The sequence below is a fragment of the Macrobrachium rosenbergii genome, chromosome 49 (assembly GCF_040412425.1).
Source record: "Macrobrachium rosenbergii isolate ZJJX-2024 chromosome 49, ASM4041242v1, whole genome shotgun sequence".
In the NCBI taxonomy this organism is placed as follows: domain Eukaryota; kingdom Metazoa; phylum Arthropoda; class Malacostraca; order Decapoda; family Palaemonidae; genus Macrobrachium; species Macrobrachium rosenbergii.
In genome coordinates, this window is record NC_089789.1 from 20,912,042 (window position 1) to 20,939,310 (window position 27,269).

The 27,269-nt window shown below is 34.4% G+C and overlaps 1 protein-coding gene and 1 long non-coding RNA gene across 4 annotated transcripts in view; one reads left to right on the forward strand and one right to left on the reverse strand.

Moving 5' to 3' along the window:
- The window catches only part of LOC136832147 (hyaluronidase B-like), a 371,768-nt gene extending 366,797 nt beyond the window's left edge, over positions 1–4,971 (reverse strand). Inside the window, exon 1 of the mRNA XM_067092833.1 lies at positions 4,852–4,971. The gene's annotated coding sequence lies outside the window, so the exon portion shown is untranslated. The remainder of the gene's footprint in view (positions 1–4,851) is intronic.
- A 1,944-nt stretch (positions 4,972–6,915) lies between these two features.
- The window catches only part of LOC136832148 (uncharacterized), a 359,618-nt gene continuing 339,264 nt past the window's right edge, over positions 6,916–27,269 (forward strand). Inside the window, exons 1-2 of one of the 3 annotated variants that reach the window (XR_010851094.1) lie at positions 6,916–7,175; positions 13,686–13,823. This is a non-coding gene — a long non-coding RNA (uncharacterized lncRNA). The remainder of the gene's footprint in view (positions 7,176–13,685; positions 13,824–27,269) is intronic. The other 2 variants (XR_010851095.1, XR_010851096.1) reach the window with 2 other exon arrangements.

Here is a 27,269-nt window from a genome sequence, read left to right on the forward strand (position 1 = left end):
CTCAACAAGAAATAATTCCGACCTTCAAAGTATTGCTGTATTTAGAGGCTTTACTTACAAATGTTCAAAGAACTGGCCAATATAATACCGATAGCATTTGCATGTATACACACAAACTATGTACACATTATAATAAATTCTCTCTCTCTCATACAGTAGATATGTATCAGTGCTCTACTCCGCACAAACATTCGCCTACCCAATATGTACAAGTTCATACTCTGTATATTCGTACTGGTCTACATATTTCGTATAAGTTACTGGGTACCCTAAACTTTTCACTCATTTTGTACTTTTGCTTTCAGTGTTTAGTGTAAACGGAATAATGAATCGGAGTAACATATTCCAGTTAAACCTATGCATAACTTTCCTGCATTGATGACATTTTTAGGCGCTCAAGGGGCCAAAATCTACGAGGTCTCGATTTGGAAATTACTTGTAAACCAGTTTAATTCCTTTCATTTCCTACAAACAACAAACAGCCACAGTTAAATATACACTTTGAAACACTTCTGCCACATATTCGCATTCCATACCGTCGATGGCCCTACGTTTCCAAGCAGACATTTACAGAACAAAACCTCGATTTATGGAATGGAATAAAAAATTTATGCCAAAGGCCAAGTGCTGGGACCTGTGAGTTCATTCAGTGATGAAAACAATGTTGGCACAATTTTTGGGAAAGGGTGGAAAATAAGGTGGAAGAAACATAAGAATGGAGGTTACAGTAAAAGGAATGAAAGGGGTTGTAGCATAGGGCGTCAATAATATGGAGTGGCGACCTCCCTGCAGAGTGTGTGACCTCGGCCGGCCACATTGAAAGGTCTCGGTCCAGCTCATAGTACTATACTGTAGAGACGAAGCTTTTTCTTCTTGTTTAACCATTATAAAAATATGTTATTTTTTTTATAGGTAAATTAACCTTCACTGTAAAATATATTTCGAAATATTTCCATTCTGAGGTTTATTGTACAGTAGTTGAAGTACAGAATTTTGCATTCTAATCCATATAATCTTAAATACTCATTATTATTAATATTACTTTATTAAATTTGATTTTTTTTCTCTTATTATTTGACCCAATTTCACAAAGAAAAATTACCTTACAAAAACAGGTTGACCTAAGCACTCCAACCATTGAGGTCAAGGCATAAGCATCTGTTCTTGGATCTAAGCAATGTCTAGAATAAATGGTTCCTGTAAATTACAGGACTTTCTTTGAATATACAGTAGTCACTAGACAGTAATGTACAAACATTAAACATTAACGCTCATACTCAATAACACTAAACACTCACTAAACATTCAATAAATACTCACTATACCCTAAACACTCACTTAATCCTACACATTCATTAAACACTAAACATTCACTAAGCACTCACTATACACTAAACATTCGCTAACTACTCACTATACACTAAACATTCACTAAGCACTTACCATACACTTAACACTCACCAAACATTCACTAAGCAGTCACTATACACTTAACACTCACTAAACCCTAAACACTCATTAAATACTAAATACTCACTAAACCCTAAATGCTCATTAATCGCCTAAACGCTCTTTAACACTAAACCGTCACTGAACATTAACCAAACACGCATTAAACACCACTATACATTCATGAATACTTACGCACAAAACATTCACTAAACCCTAAAAACTCACTGAATACTTACATACAGACATTCACTAGACTATAAACACTCACTATACACTTACCCATAAACATTCACCAAAAGAATTACTAAAAATTCACTAAACCCGAAACACTTACTCAGTAAACATTCCTGATAAAAAAATTCACAATCGCACTAAACCCCTGTTAAATTTGTGCTGTTACCAGACCTTTCAAGATGGCCACAAGGTTCTGCACATAGAGGGTACATATCTGGAGATGCTATCTATATTTTATCCTTTTTTGTTCTTTGTCAGACTTGAAAACTTTCCTAAATCATTCTGTCCTGCCATTCGAGTTTACCTTCATTTACAAAGTAATATGCATATGTTTGACTACTAGAAACCAAAATACACGGTATGTAACGAGGAAATAGAATTAATAAATACATGTCATTTTTTTCCAGGGAAATAGTTGTTTGATTTATATATAGAACACATTTCCTTCAAAGTAAAGTAAGTATACCTTAGTTTTACCAGACCACTGAGCTGGTTAACAGCTCTCCTAGGGCTGGCCCGAAGGATTAGACTTATTTTACGTAGCTAAGAATCAATTGGTTACTTAGCAACGGGACCTACAGCTTATTGTGGAATCCGAACCACATTATAGCGAGAAATGAATTTCTATCACCAGAAATAAATTCCTCTAACTCTTCATCAGCCGGCCCCGGGAATTGAACTCTGGCCCATTGAATGACAGTCTGAAGCTCAACCGGTTCGGCAATAAAACTGATTATAATAAAGGGCTCACCCTAATGTTTTGACTAGTTTTTGTTCTGGGCAGATGGAATCCCTCATCAAGGTGCTGATCTTCGATATGTCTATCTTGATTAGGTCTAACAGAGCATCGAAAGATTTCATACACATTCTAAAATAATTTAAAAATTTTTCTTCATGCTCTCTTAAAGATGGGTATAATGTTACAAGTAAACCAAAGGTATGTCTGTCATGTAAAACTGGGTGTACCCAATGCCGTCTTTGGCGCTGTTTGCGCCGATTCAGTCTGCGATTCAACAGCCAAACGCAAGCTATTTCTTCCACGTCCATTCTGACACTGGATGTCACAAAAGTATATATATATATATATATATATATATATATATATATATATATATATATATATATATATATATATATATATAAATATATATATATATATATATATATATATATATATATATATATATATATATATATATATATATACTGTATATATATGAAGAAGCATTACCGCGCGTTGGCCGCCGCGGTCAAAAACGCCTCGTGTGAACGATTACAGCGTTAAACGAGCGGTGGCCGCCGCGGTTAAAAACGCCCTGTGTGAACGTGGCCTAAAGGTCTGGTAACTGCACAAATTGAATAGGGGCTTAGTGCGATTGTGATTTTTTTTTTTTATCCTGAATGTTTAATGAGTGTTTAGGGTTTAGTGAATGTTTATGAGCAAGTGTTTAGCACATGTTTAGTGTGTAAGTATTCACTGAATGCTTAGGTTTAGTGTGTAAGTGTTTGGTGCATAAGTATTCAGTGAATGTTTAGGGTTTAGTGTAGTGTGCAAGTATTTAGTGAGTGTTTAATGAGTGCTTAGTGAATGTTCAGTGACTGTTTAGTAAGTGTTTAGCCGTTTAATGAGCAGTTAGGGTTTAGAGAGTATCTAGTGTTTAGTCTGTGTTTAGGGTACAGTGAGTACTTAGTGTTTTATGAGTGTTTAGTGTATAGTGAGTGCCTAGCGAATGTTGAGTATTCAGTAATTGTTTAGTGTTATTGATTTTGAGTGTTTAGTAAGCGCGAGTGTTTAGTGACTGTATAGTGTGTGTTTAGTGAGTGTGAGTGTATAGTAAGTGTGTTTAGTGAGTGTTAGTGTTTAGTAACTATATGCAAAGAAAGTCCTTTAATTTAGAGGAACCATTTATACTAAGCATTACTTAGATCCAAGAGCAGATGCTTAGGCCTTGACCACAATGGTTGGAGTGCTTAGGCCAACCTGTTTTTGTAAGACAATTTTCCTCTGTGAAATTGGGTCAAATAATAATAATAATAATAATAATAATAATAATAGCAGCAGCAACAATAATAATAATAAAAATAATTTATTACGATAATAGTAAAAAAATATTAATAGTAATAAAGTATAGTACTAGGAGCTGGACCGAGACCTTTCATGTGGCCGCCCAAGGTCACACGCTCGGCTGGGAGATCGCCACTCAATGTTACTGACGCTCTATGTAAGGCGCCGAGGGGACGCTGCAAAGAACCTTAGGTAATGCCTACAGTGCACCGTGTGAGGTGATTGAAAGCACTATCCCTACGGGGAACATCGACGTATGAGTGTTCCATACAGTGATTGCTCTTCACAATGCATTAAGCAACCGGCGGCAGCATTTAGCCATCGTTTATAGGACTAGGCCTAATTATCTAATCAGTAAGGAAATAAGCCACGTATTGTCTGTAAAGAACTGGTTGAAAATGTTCAGTCTCTTCCATCATTTTGATGTGTTAGACCAGTGGTTCTCAATCTTTTTTGAGTGATGGCACCCTAACTAATGTAATCATTACCGTGGCACCCTTTCTTCACCATCCCACCATATCGCATGAACTAACTTATTTAATGAATAAAATTTTCCATACTACATATATATATATATATATATATATATATATATATATATATATATATATATATATATATATATATATATATATATATATATATATACTGTATATATGTATATATATTATATGTGTGTGAACATATTGGAGTAGACACAATGATAATTATATGAAGACTTCTACAAACCCATTTTTTTTTTTTTGCAAATGTTCACTGAGATGATCTAGCCAAGACAAAACTCATGACAATCTTGCGGCACCCCTAGGCACTGTCTGTGGCACCCCAAGGTGCCACGGCACCTAGTTTGAGAATCACTGTGTTAGACGAATCGTTAGTAGTCCGAAATACTAATAGGTCTATGATATATCAATGACAGAAATCACGGTTGATTTTGAATGCTAAATTCTAAAATATTCAAGTTTATCAGCAACGCACGGTCATTCAGTATTGGTTGCACGATACTTGTTCGGCGTAGCAGCATGGCCACATTCTTTACCATAAAGTATTTTAAATACGCTGTAACTCACGTTAACATTAAAAGCAACACTGAGAACTACCTGTTCTCCCAATCAGGGGCGCGTGAAAACGATGAGAGCTCTAACTGCAGTTTGTCTTGAGGACAGGCTGTAGATCATACTACCGCACATGGTATCCGGTCGGTTACTGAACCAAAACTGAATCTGAATTTCCGTTCTGTCCATGACGTCATCTAGGAGCAAGACAGCAGCGGGGCTAACCATTGGCTGGCTCCCTGACAAGTGTTGCCTTTACATACGGTTTTCGTTTGTTATGCGGAGTTTTAGAAAACGAGAAAGACATAACTAATTTAGAAGTGACGACCACAGTGGGCCCGGATGCGGAAAAATTTCAGCATTTTTTTCTTTGGTCGTTTGAAAGTGATTTCGAGGAGCGAAAGACGTATATTGAGCTCTTTGCAAACATCCACGATAAGTAAAGTTGGGGAAAGACAGGTCAGGATGTATCCCTGATGAAATATGTTTTAGAAGGTAATTTCGTGTTGAATGAGATGGAAATTTATGCCACTCCTCGTTGGGGAGCACCTCGACGGAAGTATTTAGACGTGAGTATATGCTACCTGACGTGTTATGTGGGTCATTTGCTAATTCATAATTGTTTTAGAGTGCAACCTTACGGTTTTGGAATAATGTTGCCTAACATTTATCATATACCTGTAATCAATAAAGGCCAGCAATGACATCATTTCCAAATTTCTGCGTAATTACTATTGAACACGATCATTTAGGATCATTAATCATTAAATGGTTACCGTTTTCTATTTAGATTTGTAATGCAGACAGGTTGGTGCACACAAAATCACCGAACTGCAACACTGCCCAATAGAATTACGTCGGCTCGGTCTGGGCTGGGTTCGTGAGACTTCCATCGTCAGCCACCATGTATGGTGTCGGACATACGCTGTCCACACTCTGTTCTGGCTATTCGGCCGGTGCATACAAGACATGATTAGTCTCCAAAATTCATTGAACCCAAACAGATCGGTCACACAGAAAGCTGGAAATGCAGACAACATCGATCTGAAATTATAGTCTATGTTTTGCCAACCGGGAGTAAACAACATAAAACTTAACAATTTTGAAACGAAATTACGCTCGTGCGCACACACATATACAGCGTAGACTAATACCCATTACTGGGCAGCATTATAAAACGGAATCGGTGTTTTAGGTATGGTTTTATTCGAATTTAGAAGAAAAATTATAGGCCTAAGCAGAAAGTAGAGAATGTATTTATAGCGGGAAAAGGATGACCGACCCCCTCCCCCTGTATTTTCCAAATTAATTGAAATGTGTCTGCAACTGGGAGGCATCGAACAAATGGTTGCTTTTCATTTAGGCTATACATCTTGTTGCATCAGTAATGGTCTGGCACCAGTAAACTAAGTAGTGAGAGATAGGTCGACAACAGAAACCTTTTGATTTTTTTTTATCATTATTTTTAGTCTGATACGTTGCATTATTGCTCCATGATTAGTATGTTTCGAGAATTGCAGTAAAGTAAGGTTATGAAAGGACAATTTTAGATAGAGAGCATTGGGTTAAACAATCATTGAAGGACGCATCACAGATAATTAAATATCAATCTTTCACTATTAACCATCAATGGTTTCCATAAAAATATTTTAATGGAAAACTAATCCGTAAGACTTGCTATACCTATACTCACCAGGTAAACTTAAGATTAGTTGGCCCATTAAAATTGGTTTACGTTTTACGTTTTTCAATAGACCTAGCTTTTTTAATTTTTAAACGAATGTCGGTAAATATTGTTGAGGAAATTACCGTAACACGCAGCAACTGTCGAACGTAATAAAAGTAAGCCTTATTATTATTAGTAATAATTATCTCCGCAAGTCGTAGTGCGAGATCGCAGAATACCGGTTCGCCTTTTAACTCGTAGGTTCGCACAGACGCACACTATAAAGAAAGCTGATTGTTGCCACTACTGTCTGAGTGAACGCTCTCAGCTGATCCTTGTAAACAGTAACATTCAAGTGTGACATGTGGTTTACTTCAGTTATGTCTTTTTCTCCCTAAATGATCAGTAATGACCGTCGTTCGGCTCCTGATACTCTTCCCTCCCCAGTCTCCATCCGCCAGTGATGTGGTAATGACGTATACGCCCGCCCCCCCCCGCAGAGTCTACCCGCCAGTAATGTGGTAATGACGTATACTCCTGCCTCCCAGCGTCTTCCCGCCCTTGATGTGGCGATGACCTCGAGTGGGGTGGGGGCTCCCCCAGGGTATCTATCCATGTTATTTCGGAGTGACATTGCAATCAGTGAAATGAATGGATTAGGGAAAACGTGTGTAAAACATTCGCTTTTGAAAGAAAGGAAATGGTAAGTCGCTTTTTATCGGTAAAGAAATATTTTCCTAAATTATGGAAATGGTAAGTTTCAGTGGAAGTTTTTATCGGTAAAAATAGTCAATTATATTTTCATTCTTCAAATTATGTGATCACGTCAAGCGCATCGTTCATTAACACAACAGTATTAATTTAATTCAATTTTAATCACAAAAACAATAGTTATTATATTATGCTGTTCGTAATGATAGCCTTCTCGACACTGCTTTCATATATAAGTAAGTAGAAAATATGTCACAGGTAAGAAGAAAGCCGGTTAGGCCTATGGTAAGGTGTGAGGCAAGGGAACGGGAGTTGGATGAATGCAAGCGTTTTTCCGTAGGTATGACGCTCAACAGGTTAAACATTACCCGGGGATATCATACAGGACTCGTCTTTATCAGCACCTGAATCTAACGAAAGCCTGGAAAGCTATCATTTAAATGCTGCGGTGCCAGATTTTCACACCACCGATTTCCACACCCGCTATCTCAACGTTCTGCCGTAGCACAATGGTTCCCGACTCTCCGTAGAACTTACCGTTGCCATTGTATGTAATGATTGACTCCACAATTAATTGTTAACTTTTATTTTTTGAATGAGAACACTTTTGTAGATATAGCTGTGAACTATTGTCATTATAATCTAATTTTATCTATTATAATACAAATGAGAAAGTGCCAGTAAAAAAAGCACAGATGCGGATCCTTTGTCTATATCAAGAGACGAGGACACCAATTCTCTACCCGATCTCGATCTGCTGGACATTCATCATCGAAATGGAAACTTCCACTTCGACAATTGTGTCTATGCACCGAGTGATACAAAAATTAACGGCCTGATAAGATTTATATAGAAATACACGGATAAGACTTATAATAGTTATTTATATAAAATGAAAAAAGATGTTCTGGCAAGTAGCCTTAGCATAGAATTTAGGTTGGCAGTATGCATAATTTGATGATTTCAGTTTCCCCCAGCGATCCTAGAAACAATATCTTATTCGTGATTTCTCGTTTCAGTCTTTATATCATCCAAGGCCCGATGCTTTAGGCTCCTAATTTTAAATTTTCCATTTTCACTGGCCTTAACTAGCGTTCGGTCTTCGCTGGGTGAGCGGGTTCCGTTCTTAGCTACCACTCAGTTGGTCTCGAGTTCGAATCTCCGACCGGCCAGTGAAGAACAAGAGGAATTTGTTTCTGGTGATAGAAATTCATTTCTCGCTATAATGCGGTTCGGATTCTACAATAAGTTGTAGGTCCCGTTGCTAGGTAACCAACAGGTTCTTAGCCACGTAAAAATAAATCTAATCCTTCGGGCCAGCACTAGGAGAGCTGTTAATCAGCTCAGTGGTCTGGTTAAACTAAGATATACTTACTTATTCCTGCAGGCAAACCTGAACGTTAATGTGAACAACCTGAGCTGTTTATCTATTCTGCGTGAATAGCTCATCTGAATCGATGAGCCTCCGGCCATACAGCTGCGCATGCGCACTTCGACATTAATGTGGGGAAGCAACTTTTTTGGCTCCGATCGCTCACTTCACTGTCTGTTCCCGGACGCGTATTTACAATCTGTATACACAGTCGTGAGCATACCAGCCAGTAGCCAATCACCAACCAGATCACGTAGCCAATCAGATTCGAGCAATGACGTCATCCAGCCTATATGCGAATAGCATATCACTTAGCTATATTTTATCGTATATTAGACAAATGTGTGAGCAGCAATAACCCATATGAGAAATATTGTTCAAATATTAACCCTCTTGTGTATTTGTGTCCATAAAAGAGACTAAAATTGTGTTAGATTAAATTAAGATATGGAGCGAACAGTGACGTCATCGTCGATCAAAAATGTAAACAACAGATGAGACGCAATTGAGAAAACCTTATGAATTAACAGCAAAGAAGGAAAATTTAACAAAGCCTTAAAATATTAATAACATATCGACTTTACTAATTTTTAACATAAAATGTCTAAACTGCTAGAAAATTCCACATTTCATAGAATACTGTATATAGGTGGAAAGTAGCCCATTATTCTGTTCACAAAGCTTACACGAAACATCACCCAAGTTTTTATATTGCACTATTTATAACCAAGTTACATCGTTATAATAAGTATCTACAGCAATTGACTTAATTAACATTATGGATTCTAAAAAAGGGCCCTATTAACTGTGTATATTTTTAGCTCAGTTACTGCTAAATATGTCCGTTTTCTTAAAGCTAGCCTTTAAGGAAAACGTGTTCGGTGCTTCAAGAATGCCTGTGTAATACCGTTATTCAGAATGAAGCTTTTAACTAATATAGTTACACGAACAGAAGGTTTTATTATATTGACGACATAAAACGCCATTTTGAAACAACGTAGCGGGGAAAAAATGTCAATCCCGCTTTCAACAAAGGAGGAATGAGGAATCTTCTATTTAGTTTTAAGAAGACAATGACGTCACTCTGGGAGTGCATATTTTTATTTATTATTGGTCTCTTTAATGCATAAAAATACACTAGTGAGTTAATTTTGAACAATATTTCTCATATGGGTTATTGCTGCTCACACACAGTTGTCTAATATACGGCAAAATATAGCTAATTAAAATATGCGGTCGATGACGTCATTGCTCGAATCTGATTGGCTACGTGATCTGGTTGGTGATTGGCTACTGGCTGGTATGCTCACGACTGTGTATACAGATTGTAAATAATCCCGGACAAGTAACATGTACCAATAAGGAGCATAGAGTTGAGGCTTATTAAATTGAAGTGTCTATACCTAAATTGATGATATATCGGATTTAATTTTTTTAATAATTGATACGGATGCCAGAATAATATATATTTATAATTTTTCCACAGGAAAAATAATTGTGTATGAAAGCTGAAAGTGGCAGTATCATTCCTGAAAGTCTTTTTTCATTGAAAGCTATATGAATGTGACTGCTTGGGCAAGTAAAATCCAAAGGCTATCGTAACAGATTTAAGTCTTTGTACATTTATTCGTGGTTATAAACCATATATGCAAGTTACTTGTTAAATGAGGATAAATATTCATTATAGTGAAATAATGTAATACAAGAATAGGCCTATAATGCGTCTATTCATGATTATGCATCGTATATGCAATTCATTTTTAAAAAGAACAAATAATATTGAACATTCTGATAAAAAAAAAAAACAATATTAGACTGCTTGTTTATTCTTTGCCTACATCGCATGTAAGCCAGTTTTGAAATTAAATTAGACCCTTAAACACAAATGAAACAAAGGAACAGTAGTAAACTATGGATGTTCACTCGTTGTAACACATCATAAGAAAGTCATTCTTAAAATGAAAACAAGACAGTATTAAGCATTTTAGTGAAAAAAATAATAGGACTATATATGTCAACTTTGAAATGAAAAACAATTGCTAGCTTAATTAACACAATTATCTTGCTATGGAACAAGACTTCCTTCATTCATAAAATATTCAATAAACATTATGAAAAATCCTTGGGGCCAAACTAAACTCTTTTAACATACACATGGGAGTATTGAACTTTTTTTTTTTTCACCTACTTTCACTGGAGGTTTTACATGACGTTTATGATTTTTTTTTTTATATCACAGGCCAATTACAGCCAGAGCATTGTGCGTTGACGCCATGGCTGCTACGGAGGACTGAGGTAAAAAGACTATCATTAGTGGTAAAGATTTCCCTGCGCAAGCCGACTGTGCAGGCATAACTGCGCAGGTATAACTGAACTTTAGTGGCTGCCTTTAGGCAGGGTTAAGGTCCTTTGCAGCGTCCCTGCGACTCTTAGCTGGAAGCCCCTTCATTCCTTTTACTGTACTTCCGTTCATATTCTCTTCTATTTTACATTCCACCTTCTACAACTGTTTCACAGTGCAACCGCGAGGTCCTCCTCTCGTTACACCTTTAAAACCTTTTTACTCTCAGGTTTCCCTCTCAACGGTGAGTGACCCCAGGTCCCAGTGCTTGGCCTTTGTCCAAAATTTAATATTCCATTTCAATCCACGCTGCGTCTCAGGCCGTTTATCGAAGAGGTAGAGAGAGAGAGGAAAAAAATGGAAGGAGCAAGTTGTTAGGAATAAAGTGAATAAAAAAATTTAAGTTACAGAGAGGCAGATAGTAATGGAATGACAAAGAACACTAACTGACGTAATGACGTAGACGTTCAGGGGAGGCCTTTGCCATGACTGACTGTTTCCCATCATGCACTTTCCCGCCAAACGAGACTAGAAAATTGCGGGATTGCGAGTCTTGAGGTGGAATTTGTAAATGGCGTTACATGAATGGCAGATGTAAGTGATAGTGCGGACGTGGCATTGTGACAAGTATAAAATTAGCCTTATCAGTATCACTTATTATACGTTCGACATAGTAATTAAATTTTATATTTTTATCTTATATTTCATTATCTTATATTTAATGAAATAAATCAAAGAAATTGCCTGCCACATTCTGGCAACACCAATTTAATTTTAATATTCCATTTACTTGACACGGGGATCAGTTATTTCCTTCAAATAACAGTGGTTAAACTGATATTTTCGTATCTTTAATTAGGATATTTTGTATATATAGTACCAGGTGTTTCTTAAATCCTTATCAGCAGTTTACTATAAGTAAAGGTTATGCAGTAATAAAAAGGCAATTTTATTTTGACGTTCTGTTTAAATTGTTATTTACGATTATTTAATTCATTGAATGATTTAATTGAGTACATTTTTACTAGCTCGCATGAATATGTTAAATACAAACACATGAATACTCAACTGTTAAACATTTCGACCACTTACGGGTATTAGAACAAACACTTGCATATGCATCGAACTTTGTATTTCTTTCTGTGGGAAATGTGATCAGCCAAAGAGGCATTGGAGCTGAGTGCCTCAGGGTAGCTCTCGTTTGCTAGGTCTATGGTTTCTCCAGGCCTACCATCCTTTTATTCATAAATGAATATCAAGACTTACTAGATTAAGCAAAAATGTAAAGAATGGCATAGGATTAGTTACTTCACTCTAAGACTCGCAGAAAACCACAAATATGCATCATCCTGACGCCACCGTTCTAAAGGGGAAAACTGTATGCGGAAAAATGCACTCATGCTTACACACTCACATTATGAAATATATGTTATTACGTGGGTTGGTTGGTTATTTACTTTAACACTCAACTAATTGGAGTTATATTACCTTGCTCTACCTAATACTCACGTAATTCTGCCAATTAAGGCCAAACAAAGCTCTCAGGGACAGATAGTGGAATGGATAAGGTCGGCAGCTGAAAACTAGTATTACAAAATATAAGTTTATTGTACAACCGCGTGGATTAATTAAGTAAACTTACTGAAAACTATAGTACATTCACACCAGCCGTGCATTTGGTGCCTAGCGCCGTACCTTACGACGCTCCTGATTGGCTAGTGGTCAGCCAATCACAGCGCTGGAAAATGGCCAGTGTGTAGTCTCTCTCAAAACTCCGGAGAGTTAACATCTCCGTTCCGAGACCTGAGCAACATGTCTTTCAAAAGTTATAACTTTCATTAAACCTCAGTTTTACCCAAAGAATAGCAGTGTTTCCCAATTTCATCACTAAACATGTCAAGCCAATGGTTGAAGCATTATAATGATATATGAATTATTTACTTCAATAAACTTAATGGTAAGATATTTGGTAGTGAAATAAACAAGAAATTTTTAAAGATAAAATGTATTCTTTCATTCGTTACATGGCATCGCAGTGCATTCATCATTTATCGTCTTGTGTCTCATAAATTTTCGTAGCTTAAATGTCATGGATAGCAATGCTACCTAAAAAGTATATGTAGGGCTGTCAATCAATATGAAAATAACAAGCAAGCGGTTAAGAATATTAAAATGTGCGGGGATGCACGCAGACTATAGCCTATCCCGGGCAACCAGCATATGCATATGTACTGCACATACATGCTTGCACACTTGCACTCACATACATATATTTGTGTATGTGTGTAATTATATATATATATATATATGTGTGTATATATATATATATATATATATATATATGTATATTTATATATATACACATATACATACACGCACACAAGCATAATATACATAATTCATATGTCAATCCGAGATATGTTTATAAATACAATCATCATTGACATTATTTTGTATAATTTGGTATTTGTTATGTATTTTCTGAGTTTTTTGGCTATTGCTTTATTTTGTGCATTACGTTACAAGTGCAGTATCTTTCTGTTCACTGTATTTTTGAATGGCTTATTATTCCAAGAAGATGTATACAATGCAATCTTGTTTTGAGGTTCATAGTGATTCGGTTTCCTTTTCCTATTCTGGCAAATTACAAGTATTGTTCCTACTAGAGTATATAAGTGAAACAATAATTTGTGGATCTACCAACAGAAATTCTTGAGCTAATATACTGTAAAGTAAGTGTGCTTCAAGGACAAATACAATGAAAGTAATATTCTTTACATTTCTCACAGGTAGACCCCTTGAAAAGAGTCATGTACGTTGCCCATTATGATGTCCAAGGAAGGCGCTCACAATTATTGGAATTACCGTATTTTGCAAGACAGCAGATCCTATCTTACATGATTAACAATCCTGGGACACGGACAAAGGTAAGTGGAGACGTAAATGAACAAATCTTTCAAAAAAGATTCCCGAAATATCTGGTAATAAGTTCCCATTACATCTATGTGTCTATAATAATAAAATCCGAGAGGATCTGATCTTGTGTGTCCTCCCCCGGGTAACCGTAAGGGAGACACGACACTGCCACCCACCCCTGCAAATCGGTTCGTCCGCCCCGGGTGGGGCGGGGTAGGTAGGGGATTGTAATGAAATCATCCCCCTTGAAAAAGTCACCATTTTTGTTGTCAGAGTTCACTTTCTTTGCCTTCTCTTTGTTTGACTTTACTCAGATTTAAAAGTAGTCAGCACATTGCGTTTGGAAGTTGATATCAATTTTGCAATTGCTTGCATTGTTGGAGACAATACTTTTGACACGAAACGATTTTGGCTTCCAAAATTTCATTACTTTTAAGAACCAATAAGTTCTCAAACGTCTTATTAGTTAATGCAATACTCAGATTACATTAAATAAGGTTCACAATGGTTTACTCAAGACAGCTTTTTGCATACATTTTGTTAAAGCTTTGATTGCTAGGGGAATCGCATAAGTCTTATTTCATAGTTTATAAGCCGCATATGTTTAATTTTATTAGTTATATTTGGTTTTTATCGTTATATTTCTCGTATTATTTATTATTTACTTCCCTTGGGCTTGCCGTATTTGGATTTTGAGACTTGTGTTGCAGCTTTCATGATATAATAATAATAATAATAATAATAATAATAATAATAATAATAATAATAATAATAATAATAATAATAATAATAATAATAATAATAAAAGTAAACTGTTTTAGCGGGAGATAAAAGAGGATCATCATATCAGTTTATACGAGCCCCAACTTGTTTTTTCTTGGCGATTTCAAGGATTCATATAATTGGGGGAATCCCGATTCTCAATGCTTTACAAGCGATTACTGAGTGAGGATATGGAAAAATCATTCTATATGATGAGGATAGCACGAATATTTATTCAGTCAGTCTTTCAGATAATCCTGCTCAGCAAGTATAGCTTGATAAGCCTTGCCTTAAGCAGTGTTAATACCATCATATTTTTCAGTGTGGAGTCTTAAGCTTCTATAATATGTGTTTTTTTGTTCATAATGTTTTCGAGGACACTAATAAAATTCATCATTAGATTTAATATTTAAAACTTTGAGTAACCTGGAATGACAATACTTCATCTTTTAAGCTGCCTAAATCTGGTAATAATCCGATATTTTGTTTCGAATAAAAGAATGCACTGTTTATACATTGTAGAGGATTTCATAGTTAATAACTAGGATTTTTATAAATATAACTCACTAAAAAAATAAACTATTTGGAAACTGAGTCTTAGACAGAAGGCTATTTATTTCATTCGTGAAGAGATCGAGATATGGGGAAACCTTTCAATGCCAGTCATTTTGAATTATGTTTAATGAGAATTTGTTAAGACTATTATAAAAATCAGAATGCAAACCAACCTACACTTAGGTCAGGTTAAGTATTGTAAAGGTCTCTTCCCGAACAATTTTTTTTTAAATGTAATGTCTTTATTTTCCAGAAAATAATCATGAATTCAAAGCTGACCTTAAACTAGTAATATTATCCTTTTTGAAGAGTAACTCCCATGAGTTAATTCACATCTTAATATTCTCTTGTTAAACAGAATTGCATTGTTTACTAGAAACCTTGAATGCTCATTCAGTAGTCACATAAATTATATAGAGGGGTGCACTGGGGGAACAATTGCCTCGACGAGAGAGAGAGAGAGAGAGAGAGAGAGAGAGAGAGAGAGAGAGAGAGAGAGAGAGAGAGAGCTCGAAGAAGAATAGGCTAGAAATAGAGCAGAGCCACTGTCAAGAGCACTAATGACTCATATACTTAAAAAATTTTTTTTCTATAAATATACTCAGTTTTACATACATTATACACACACACACACACACACACACACACATATATATATATATATATATATATATATATATATATATATATATATATATATATATATATAAAATAATCAGTGAGGTTTCTGACATTGATTGTACAGGATATGCTTGACTGATTTGTTCACTCACTGACTTTTTGGTCATAAGCTAATATGCTTTCAAGGAGTCAAAGGAAAGCGAAGAGAACCATGCAAGTAATGTGAAGGAAAGAAACAAATGGAAGAATAGGAAAGGAAAGAACAAGAAGCAAAATCTTATGAGCCACTGTGAAAGAGAAAGGAAGATAATTTCTTCTGATCTGATTCAAGTTGTCCATCATGCCAATAAACCCACTTTTTTCTCATTACCCACTCTAAAGGACCCAAAAGGTCATTACCCACTCTAAAGGACCCAAAAGGACAATAGACATATGTTTATAGTACCACGACTTCTAGCAAAATGGGAATGATATGTACTGGGAGTAGGCTAGTGAAATGTTGCCATGGAGACGCGATGGCATGAGAATCTCACCTGCTAAAAGATGACATGTGTTTCTGAATGCCCAGATCAACGGACATCTCCCCAACATTCATTCTTTATCAAAGGATTTTCTTTTCCGTTTGTTAAGATCTTTTCGGTACGTGTCACTTGCGAACGGAAAATTCGATAAAATGGGAATACGTTATGCGAGAGAGAGAGAGAGAGAGAGAGAGAGAGAGAGAGAGAGAGAGAGAGAGAGAGAGGAGGGGGGGATGATCTTCAAGTATATTTCTAAAGAGGAACAGCCATTTGCAGTGTGTGTGTTGATGGAAGATTCATTCTAGCTTCTTGATGTCAAAGCTTTAACACTGCCAACAAGTCTTTCATTTTCATCCTCATGAAGTTGGATTTGTTCCAAAACGTCACGAGAGCGGTTGCAAAGCCATGTCGCTAATTCCCCGTCCATCTCTCATATATTCGTAAGAGTAAAATAATTACCAGCATATCATAAGAAGCATAATATTTAAATATGCTCGACTGTTAGTCGATCTTCTCGCCGCAGTTCAAAATTTTCAGCTCCCGTTTGTTACCAAAGAGTAAGCAGTGTGAATCGGAATGCTATAGCCCCGAAAGGTCTCCACAAAATTTTTAAAAATACTTTTAATATTGTTAAGAGGTACTTTAATAGAAAGTGTCCATGTTTCGAAGGTCACTTACCAGGAATACTTAGGAAAATTCCTGAAATATGAAGTCCACTTTCGGTGTTACTGAACAGCTTCGAAAGTTTTCGTGTTCTGAGGGTTTTCACCTTGTCACGGCTTCTCAATAATTCCTGCAGATATACAATTTTTATCTTTCTGTAAAAGAGAACTACTGAGATGGCTATTCGTCTGTCCGTCCGCACTTTTTCTGTCCGCCCTCGCATCTTAAAAACTACTGAGGTTAGATATCAACATATCTTTATGGCTCAGTGGTCAAAGTCACTAAAGTTGTTGCTAAACCAGGCAACGGTTCGAATCCTGCCGGTGAAGAAGCACTTATCAATTATAATTCTCCCTGTTAAGTTAAGTTAAGTATACCTTAGCTTAACCAGACCACTGAGCTAATTAACAGCTCTCCTAGGGCTGGCCCGACTTACAGTATTTTACGTGGCTAAGAACCAGTTGGTTACCTAGCAACGAGACCTATAGCTTATTGTGGAATCCGAACCACATTATAGCGAGAAATGAATTTCTATCACCAGAAACAAATTCCTCTGATTCTTCGTTGGCCGTCCGGAGACTCGAACTCGGGCCAAGCAGAGTGCTAGCCGAAGTCTCCTGTGTAAATTATTCCATAGGTGCGGTGAATTGGCTATTCATATATATATATATATATATATATATATATATATATATATATATATATATATATATATATATATATATATATATATATATATATATATAAGGTAGTTTAATAATATGCAAACAAAGTGTGTTGTATGTTGAGCGGTGATTAAGTTGACAGGAATGAGATCCAATCAGGTGTCTTTTGTGTATGATTCTCTCTCTCTCTCTCTCTCTCTCTCTCTCTCTGTGTGTTATTCCTGTTTATCTTCATTACCTTAATTCTACGGCTTTTTCCGTCAACAAACCAGATAAAAGCCAGAATCCTGAAAAGATGCGTAGGAGATAACGGAACTGTGACCAAAACTGTCACTTTATCGTCGCGGAAATGATAACGCACCTCATATGATCCCATGCATCATATAATTACCTGCCCCGGGACGTTATCATTTTTATCTGTCCTACTTTTCATAAAGATGGCGTGTAAGAAACCGACCTAAAGGAGGGAGTTGCGTGAGCCAGGTCTGTTTCTCCTCGGCAAAGGTCCACCTCGTGAGGGGTAGCCTGTGATAACAGGGAAAAGAGGGAACAGGAAGAAGGGAAAATACCGAGGAAGAGATAACTGAATGTGAAAAATCCTTGTGATTAGGAAAATGACAAGGGATAAATTAGCTTAATACCTCTCGTGACAGCTTCCTGTTTTCGGTAATTAGTTATTCACATGCCTCTCTCTTTCTTACCAAAAGCGAGCCTTTTATTTCTTTTCTTCTACGGGAGTAAATAAATGATTCACTCTTATTTAGAACCACTTTCAAGGGGGGAAAAATGATTTCATTACAACAGCAAACTTGTGGCTGCGTGCGTTCAAAAAGGAGTGTTTTCGATTTGCATCATATTGTTCTCTCAGAATAATATTCTTTCAAGAATATGTCACTCCATATACGAAGTGATTCAGATTTGAGTTGATTATTTACCTTTCTCTTTCAGAATAATACTTTTTATCTTTCCGAAATCTTCTATTGTCTCCAACGGAAAGAAGTTTAGATGGTGGTTATTTCGAATAAAAATTTCAGCTAAGCGCACTCATTTGAAATCAATATTCATTTCATGTTTGCGACCCCTTTTTTGCCACCAGATCTTACATTGTTGCATGCACATAGAAGCTGAGATAATGGTCACTTATCATTGACTTTTATTTTAATATAGAAGCCGAGATAATGGTAACTTATTATTGACTTTTATTTTAAAATTTTTACATGTCAAGAACTCTGTTCAATTGTACTTTATTATATATAAATTATATATATATATATATATATATATATATATATATATATATATATATATATATATATATATATATATATATATATATATATATATACACACATATATATAAAGTATGTGTTTTTATGTAATATATATATATATATATATATATATATATATATATATATATATATATATATATATATATATATATATACACACATATATATAAAGTATGTGTTTTTATCGTAATATATATATATATATATATATATATATATATATATATATATATATATATAAAATTGTTAAGGTAAAATTACGATATTTTGCATTACAATAACGTTTTTCCTTTTTAACCAGAATTTTTATCGTCACGTAACATGACCCACTGATAAAACGTGAAGTATATTTACAGAAGTTATTAAAAACTTATCCAAGTTGAAAACCCTCAAAACATAAAACGTTCCAGTTTTATTTGATATTACCATGCGAAGTGTTTGTATTTCCAGGAAATATCTAGAATTATTCCCGATCAGCGACTTCGAGAAAAAGGCGGAATATGTCAATAACGAAAAAGTACGTTAAAAGAAAAATATTACTTATTTAACTTTAGATGCTTTAGTATTCTTTTATAAATTCAGAGCCCATGCTGTAAAACGACCTTAGATAAAGAACTGACCAGACCCAGCGATGTGCCATTTCGCTAATCGGACCATACATACATATACATACATATATGTATATATATATATATATATATATATATATATATATATATATATATATATATATATATATATATATAATATATGTGTATATATATATACACACACACACACACACACACACACACACATATATATATATATATATATATATATATATATATATATATATATATATATATATATATATATATATATATATACATTCAGTTGTATTCTTCTCAATCATGAAGATAAAACATCTCGATGAAATCCACAATGAAAAGGAAGGAGAAACCACAGAGGAAGAAAGGAAATACAGTTCCTAACCCTTCCAAATAGTTTCGCTTTCCAAAAGGTCTCTTCCGGGGAATTGTATCGAATAAGCATTGTCTCTTCCGGGGAATTGTGTCGTCTAAGCATTGTAAGGGAAATATATACTGGACATATGTTTACATTTGACTTCAGGACTTCCATAAAATAAAAACAAGTAGAAATGGTAAATGGCTCTTACAGCTGTTACAGGATAGAATAAAGTATCAACTGTCAAGTGCATAGTTCGTCTAGCAGAAAAGCTTAGCAGTCTAATGCAAGTCTTGGAATCAAATGTAAACAGATATCTGGTATATATTTTCCTTAAACTGCTTAGTCAGTAAAGTTTTTCGAAAGAGGCCTAATGGAAGACGAAATTAAGACAAATTATGAACCGTATATATGTATATATATATATATATATATATATATATATATATATATATATATATATATATATATATATATATATTTATTACTAAAGGACCTCATTCAAACTGGATGGTATCTAACCGTTAGATACCATCCAGTTTGAATGAGGTCCTTTTAGTAATTCTACTAATGCACAGAACAATTGTGTATGTGATAAAGTTAGTATATAGGCTATATATATATATATATATATATATATATATATATATATATATATATATATATATATATATATATATATATATAATACATTAAGCTACAGACGCCCTTTAATATCCAGTTCGTTCTCTACTCCTCGGAAATAATATATTTCCATGTATGTTACCCGAAGGGGAATTTTTTAGTTGATAATAAGTTCGTCTTCTCGTGGGCTCGAACCACGAAAGAACAAGAACTCAAAGCTACATTGACGCCTTAAACCACAAGACCAGATCAACTAGAAAATTCCCGTTCGGGTAACGTATGAAAATATATTATTTCCGAGGTATAACGAACTGGATATTAAAGGACGTTTGTAGCTTAATGCTTGTATGTGAATCACGGTGATGTGGTAAAATTCATTCATATATATATATATATATATATATATATATATATATATATATATATATATATATATATATATATATATATGTATATATATATATATATATATATATATATATATATATATATATATATATATATGTATATGTATATGTATGTACACTCGGCAAGAAAAGTGAGGATACAGTTTTTTTAAATCTTCGGACATATAGTGCTAAATAATGAGACATCTGGCAACTTTAGAAAGGGGAGGAGCTTCAGTATTGTTGTGTTTGTTTTTTGCTTGACCTCCTATAACTTTCAGTCATATTCTACGGTTCTGAAATCATTGATACTTAAATGCAGTAGTAAGCTTTACAGTATTCGTTCAAGTTGTAATTTGCAGCGACAGTTCTGAGCAAAAGAAACATTTTTCCACATAACCTACGAAGTAACCTAGCACATATGCATTTATGACACCACAATGAACGGAACGCTTGCATAATCGGAAACGCGACCTTCTATATTGAAACCAAGAGTTAAATTTGAGCTACTGTATGTCCAACGAAAAACTTGGGGAACAATAAAGGAACGAATGCAATGTTATGGTGAGAGAGAGAGAGAGAGAGAGAGAGAGAGAGAGAGAGAGAGAGAGAGAGAGAGAGAGAGAGAGAGGGTTGCTGTTGTGTAAGCCTAGGCCTATATGTAGAGCTACTCATTTCATTATTTTTTTCTTTAAGAGATTGAGCGATACTATATTTGTATAGTATGTTTTAGCAATGGAGAGAGAGAGAGAGAGAGAGAGAGAGAGAGAGAGAGAGAGAGAGAGAGAGAGAGAGAGAGAGAGAGAGAGAGTTGCTGTTGTGTAAGCCTAGGCCTACATGTAGAGTTACTCATTTCATTATTTTTTTTTCTTTTAGAGATTGAGCGATACTATATTTGTACAGTGTGTTTTAGCAATGGAGAGAGAGAGAGAGAGAGAGAGAGAGAGAGAGAGAGAGAGAGAGAGAGAGACTATGGCAACGTTAAGAAACATCCAGTTACTTGTGTTTTCCCGCCGAAGTTATCCCGGTACTCTGCACATCATAGAGAACGCTCTTGCGGATTTAAATAGATTGGGTCAACCTGCCCTAGCTGTCACAACATTTACTGCCATTAATTCCAGCTGACCTTTAACACCGTGATATACAAATATGAATCTGTAAAAATTAAAGAAATTATCATTACCTCGTATGATGATGCAATAATAAGCCTGCTCATAACGGAAAACGAGTAAATATTACCGTTCTGATAAACGGTACTACACCGAGATATCCATACACTATCTTTTAGATCTCTATGAACGAAGTCATCTGAGAAATTTTGATTACTTCGGACATGCATGGTGTTTTTAAGTATCTGAACGTTTGTGTTTTGCAGATTTAACATATATGATATAATTTGCATTGTATTTTCATATTCTAGAGTAAATTTACCGAGATTATGTGTTTTCTGTAAGAAAAAATTAAAATTCGATGAACGAAATCTAATGAAAACTGTATCCTCACTTTTCTTGCCAAGTGTACATTATATATATATATATATATATATATATATATATATATATATATATATATATATATATATATATAAAATATAAATATAAATATATGTATATTTATGTATATACATATATATATATATATATATATATATATATATATATATATATATATATATATATATATATATATATATATATATATATATATATATATATATATATATATATATATATACATATAAAAGATTGTGTGAGCCGACATAATCGGAGGTGAAGGAGAGGCCTCAGCTTTTGAGCTCCCTTAAACTCTCCTCTGAGAAGCTCTTGAGGTTATAACAAACAACTAAAGGATTACAGATTCATATATGCATATATGTACAGTATGTGTATATTTTGTGTTTAACTCAAAGTCCCAGGTTCGAATCCAGGCATGGGCAGATACATTTATTAGCTATAATGAATTCGATATTAATTATACATATATATATATGTATATATATATATATATATATATATATATTTATATTATATGTATATGTATTATATGTGTATATATAGATGTATATAGATTATATATATATATATAAATATATATATATATATATATATATATATATATATATATATATATTTTTTTTCATGATGTTGCCTTGTTATATGTATATTCTCCAATAGTTTTTATATATTTACTCTTCTATTAATCGTGTACCTTATGTAATGATAATAATTATTGAAATATCATATGTAGTGTACTGTCAGATCTCAAAAGAGTTAGTGATTTGGGTAACCTAACAGCGTAATTTAAAATTGGTAATACGTTTTAATAATAACGTATCATGTGACCGCATTTTGTCCCCCAGCATCAAGTGTTTTGTGCCTGTGATGTCGTGTTTTGGTTCGGTTTTTGTCACGAGGATAACGCGTTAACTAGCTCGGGAATAGCAATCGAGTCTGTAGAAGCTCTGTCCCCTACGAGAAAAGAAATGATTTCACAATGTTTCATGTAGTTTTGAAAACCAACTTTGGCTATTCAAGTTTGTTTTGGAAGCATGCCTTTTGTGGCTGGCCAGTCACCGTCTGTTTTGATCATGTTGAGATTTTGTTAAGAGCTTCGTCCCATACAATTTTCTGCTTGAATCGTATATGCCTTTTTGAGAGTAAATGCACGTATATCGATTGATTAAGTCATGTTTTGTAGGATTGCATTGCTCTGACCACGTATTGTTCTGACGTCGTGGGGTTGTTTCATTTCCCACTGGAACCCTAAAATGTGCCCATTCTGATTTGAGAGACCGTTAGAATTGGTTCCCTCTGTCTCTCCCTCTCTCTTTCTTCAAAAGAGAGAAGTTAACATAAAATATTTGTGGTCGCTGGTGTTAATCTTAGCTTTAGAGAGCTGACTTTAGGAAAACTGTAACGGTGCCTGATAAAAAGTGTTTTGTGGATTTTGCAAAGGTTTTCACAAGCTTGTGTAAGGTAAAGTGAAATTTACTTATTATTACCATGGTAGAATAAGGTATATTAGGGAAGTTTTGCCTTAATGAAATTATTATTGATAAATCTTTTGTGTGTTATTGTGTTTGCAATCTCTTGATTTTTCGCATTTTATATTTTGGTGATTTACCATACATTTACTTAGCATTTTCAATATTTCTTGATAATTTAACATTGCATACTTAATTTAATTTTCATATTTTAAGATTTTCTTTTCAAATCTTGAGTAATTCTAGATAGTTTAAATTTTGCTTGATTAACATAATTTCTTGATAAATTAAACTTTTTGTGATTTAGTTTTATTTAATAATTTAATTCAAGAATTAATAAAATTTTTGTGTTGTTTTCAAGTAATAGTAAATTTTTCAGATTGTGAATTTCAATTATAAATTTTGAATTTAAAAATAAATGTTTGTATTTAGTTTTTTTTTTAAACACTATATGGAGTGATGCCCTTTTACTCTAGTTTATTTCTTGTTTAATTGTTGATATCTCACACTTGTTTAGATAAATTAAATTTGATTTTTCACGTGATTAGTAAGTTTGTTAAGGGATCACTGTTACCTTTAGAGTATTCAGTCGTAATATTTGTTGTTATGTGAGTTCAGGTATCTGGCTGAATGAGGTAAATTTTTGAATGTTGTGATTGATTGTGTAATAACTAGGTACTTGGTACGCTTTGTGACTATATATATATATATATATATATATATATATATATATATATATATATATATATATATATATATATATATCTTGTAATTTCCACAATGGTCCCGTGGATGAAGTATATAATAAGTCCTCACCTGTCATTTTCACGTGAGGACTTATTTTATATATATATATATATATATATATATATATATATATATATATATATATATATATATATATATATATACATATACATATACGTGTGTGTGTGTGCAAGTGCGCCCTTGTGTGTTATTTTTAGAACCTTTTTAAGAAGGCGGTTTAATGGTTTTTTATGTTTTAACCTTGTGACCGCAAAGTCAAACTATGTCATAATCATTATTTCAGGTCATGTATTCAGAAGACTATTAAGATCCGATGGCAATGTGTAACGGTAACGAAAGTATGCGGGGAAGTATTAATAGTCAAGTTTTTTTTTTATGTTCACATGAGGTCAGAATAGTTGTTTAAAGTCAATTAATGTTTATCTATTAAAGATTCTAGATTGATAATAACGCATTATTGTCATTATGATTGTAATAATTTTTCTTGAACATTATTTTCTCAATAAACTTCAGATACATTATTACACAACGCTTTAAATAACAAAGATACATCATCATACTGACATATAATGAAAAGGTTGCTCATTACTAAAGTTGGAAACGTGATGTCTATAAAATCAAAAACTTTAATAAACCATTTGCGTGCAAATTGTAGTCATTTTCCCAACGTACTTTTCAAATTAGCGATTTAATTTCCAGATGTCGGTGACAGCGACGCTAAACACTGATGACGTCATCTAACCATTGCAATTCCGGCTCTAAATTAGACCGGTTTAATTGAAACTACCGAACGTTGATGTGATTGGTGTTTCTAATTATGTAGGAGTTGATTCACGGGGACGGCGGCGTGCTTGAAACTAGGGAGAAGACATGTCTGCTCTGTCAGTTTAAAAAAAATCAGTGGGTAGAATATTCCGCAAGTGCAGCATATGCAAAACTATTGATCTTAAATATTAGATATTGAATATTAGATAAAGTTGTTATCGTACTTTTATAGGTGTTGCTTTATTCTGTCGCTATGTATGAGATATATTGTTCACATTTAATACAACCTCTCTCTCTCTCTCTCTCTCTCTCTCTCTCTCTCTCTCTCTCTCTCTTATCCAAGAGGAAAAAGGTGCTAACACTCAATTTTATCGACCAGCCTACAGCGAAATTTTTTTTCTGCAACTAAGAAGTCACTGCCACGTAATATTATTCATAAAGTATGCAGATAAATCTCAAAAGGAAATTTGAACAAATGACATATGAATCACCATCGACTTGATGTCTTATCAAAAATAATGATCTTTCTCGAGTTTCTGATGAAACCAATGACAGAAATTTTTGTGTGCATCAGAGTTTGCAAAGGTCACAGGTGAAATGTATTATAAGTGAAATGTATTATAAGTGCAAAAGAAAAATGAATTTACTCAGCAGAGATTACGAAAGATCGCTTTCGAGGAAACCTTAGGCATTAAAGGGTTGCGAAAGGTTAAGATCAGTTATTTTAGTCTGCGTGGAAGAACCTTTTCAAGTTATTGCTTCATCGCTTGCAGTTGCGTTATTTTATGTTTGTTTCATCCGAGGAAACCAAGCAGATTAAACAAAATAGCGAAACAATAGCAGTGATCAAGTTATCGTTCAACAATTTTAGATGCTCTTGGATTGATATATTTCCAAACGCATTATTCTAAATCGCCCCAGAATTCCACTTGAAAACGTCCTGTAATTCTTCTTTGCATTCCAGGAGGCCATCATTTGATAGATTTTGCAATGAAAGAGCTGAAAACGGCGTCCCCTTCTAATGTTGTGAGCAATCTGTACCTGACCATCAGGAAATTTGAATGGCCCACTGTACTTTAAAATTTAACTATTTCAAAAAATAAACCCCAAAAGACACCCCTCCAGAATACGAGCTTTCAGAAAAACTAAGTATCACGGCTGTATCTTTTACCGTTATTGCTCCACAGCTATGTTAGGACCCTCACCCGCCCACCCCCTACCACATCCCGGAACACCAAAAATCGATATCTGGGTCTCAGGAACGGCCTAACGGATTTCGGTGAAATTTGGCACAGTTAGAGACCTTAGTGGGGAAACCTCTAAAGCCAGAGTTTCATCCCGATCGGTTGAATATTTCCTGAGTTATAAAGGGCCAAAGTCGGGGTTTTTGTGTACTCCGAGGTGCTGGGTTTTACTTATCGCCAGCTACTGTGGCGGTTGATATGGTCAAAGCATTTCTTCTCAGATTGAGAATTTCATTTGCCTGAAAATTGGAATTTGAAGAAAACAATAGATCGTTTTGTAAATTGCTGACAGTGATAAATATCATGCATTCACAGTCAGACATAAAAAGATAGTTGAATAGGAAACTATGAATATAATGAAAAAGGAAATAACTTCCCAGGGGTCATTAATACTCCCTTGTTCTCTTGATGTCCTGGTTAATTTATCCGAGGAGAATATTTCTCTCTTTTATGTAAATGAAGACGCCCTTTATCCTAAAAGTAAAAGATTGAAGTCATTAAGAATGGCAGGATTCATTAAAATGTTGAAAAGCTCAATCTAGAATTTTCAGAGTGGGTGTATGAGAACCCCTGTTATATTACTCAACGGTCTTGCTACGTTCTTCTCGTTTATTACTTACAAAACGTATCTGTTAAGAATTTTTGAATGTTCATAGTTAA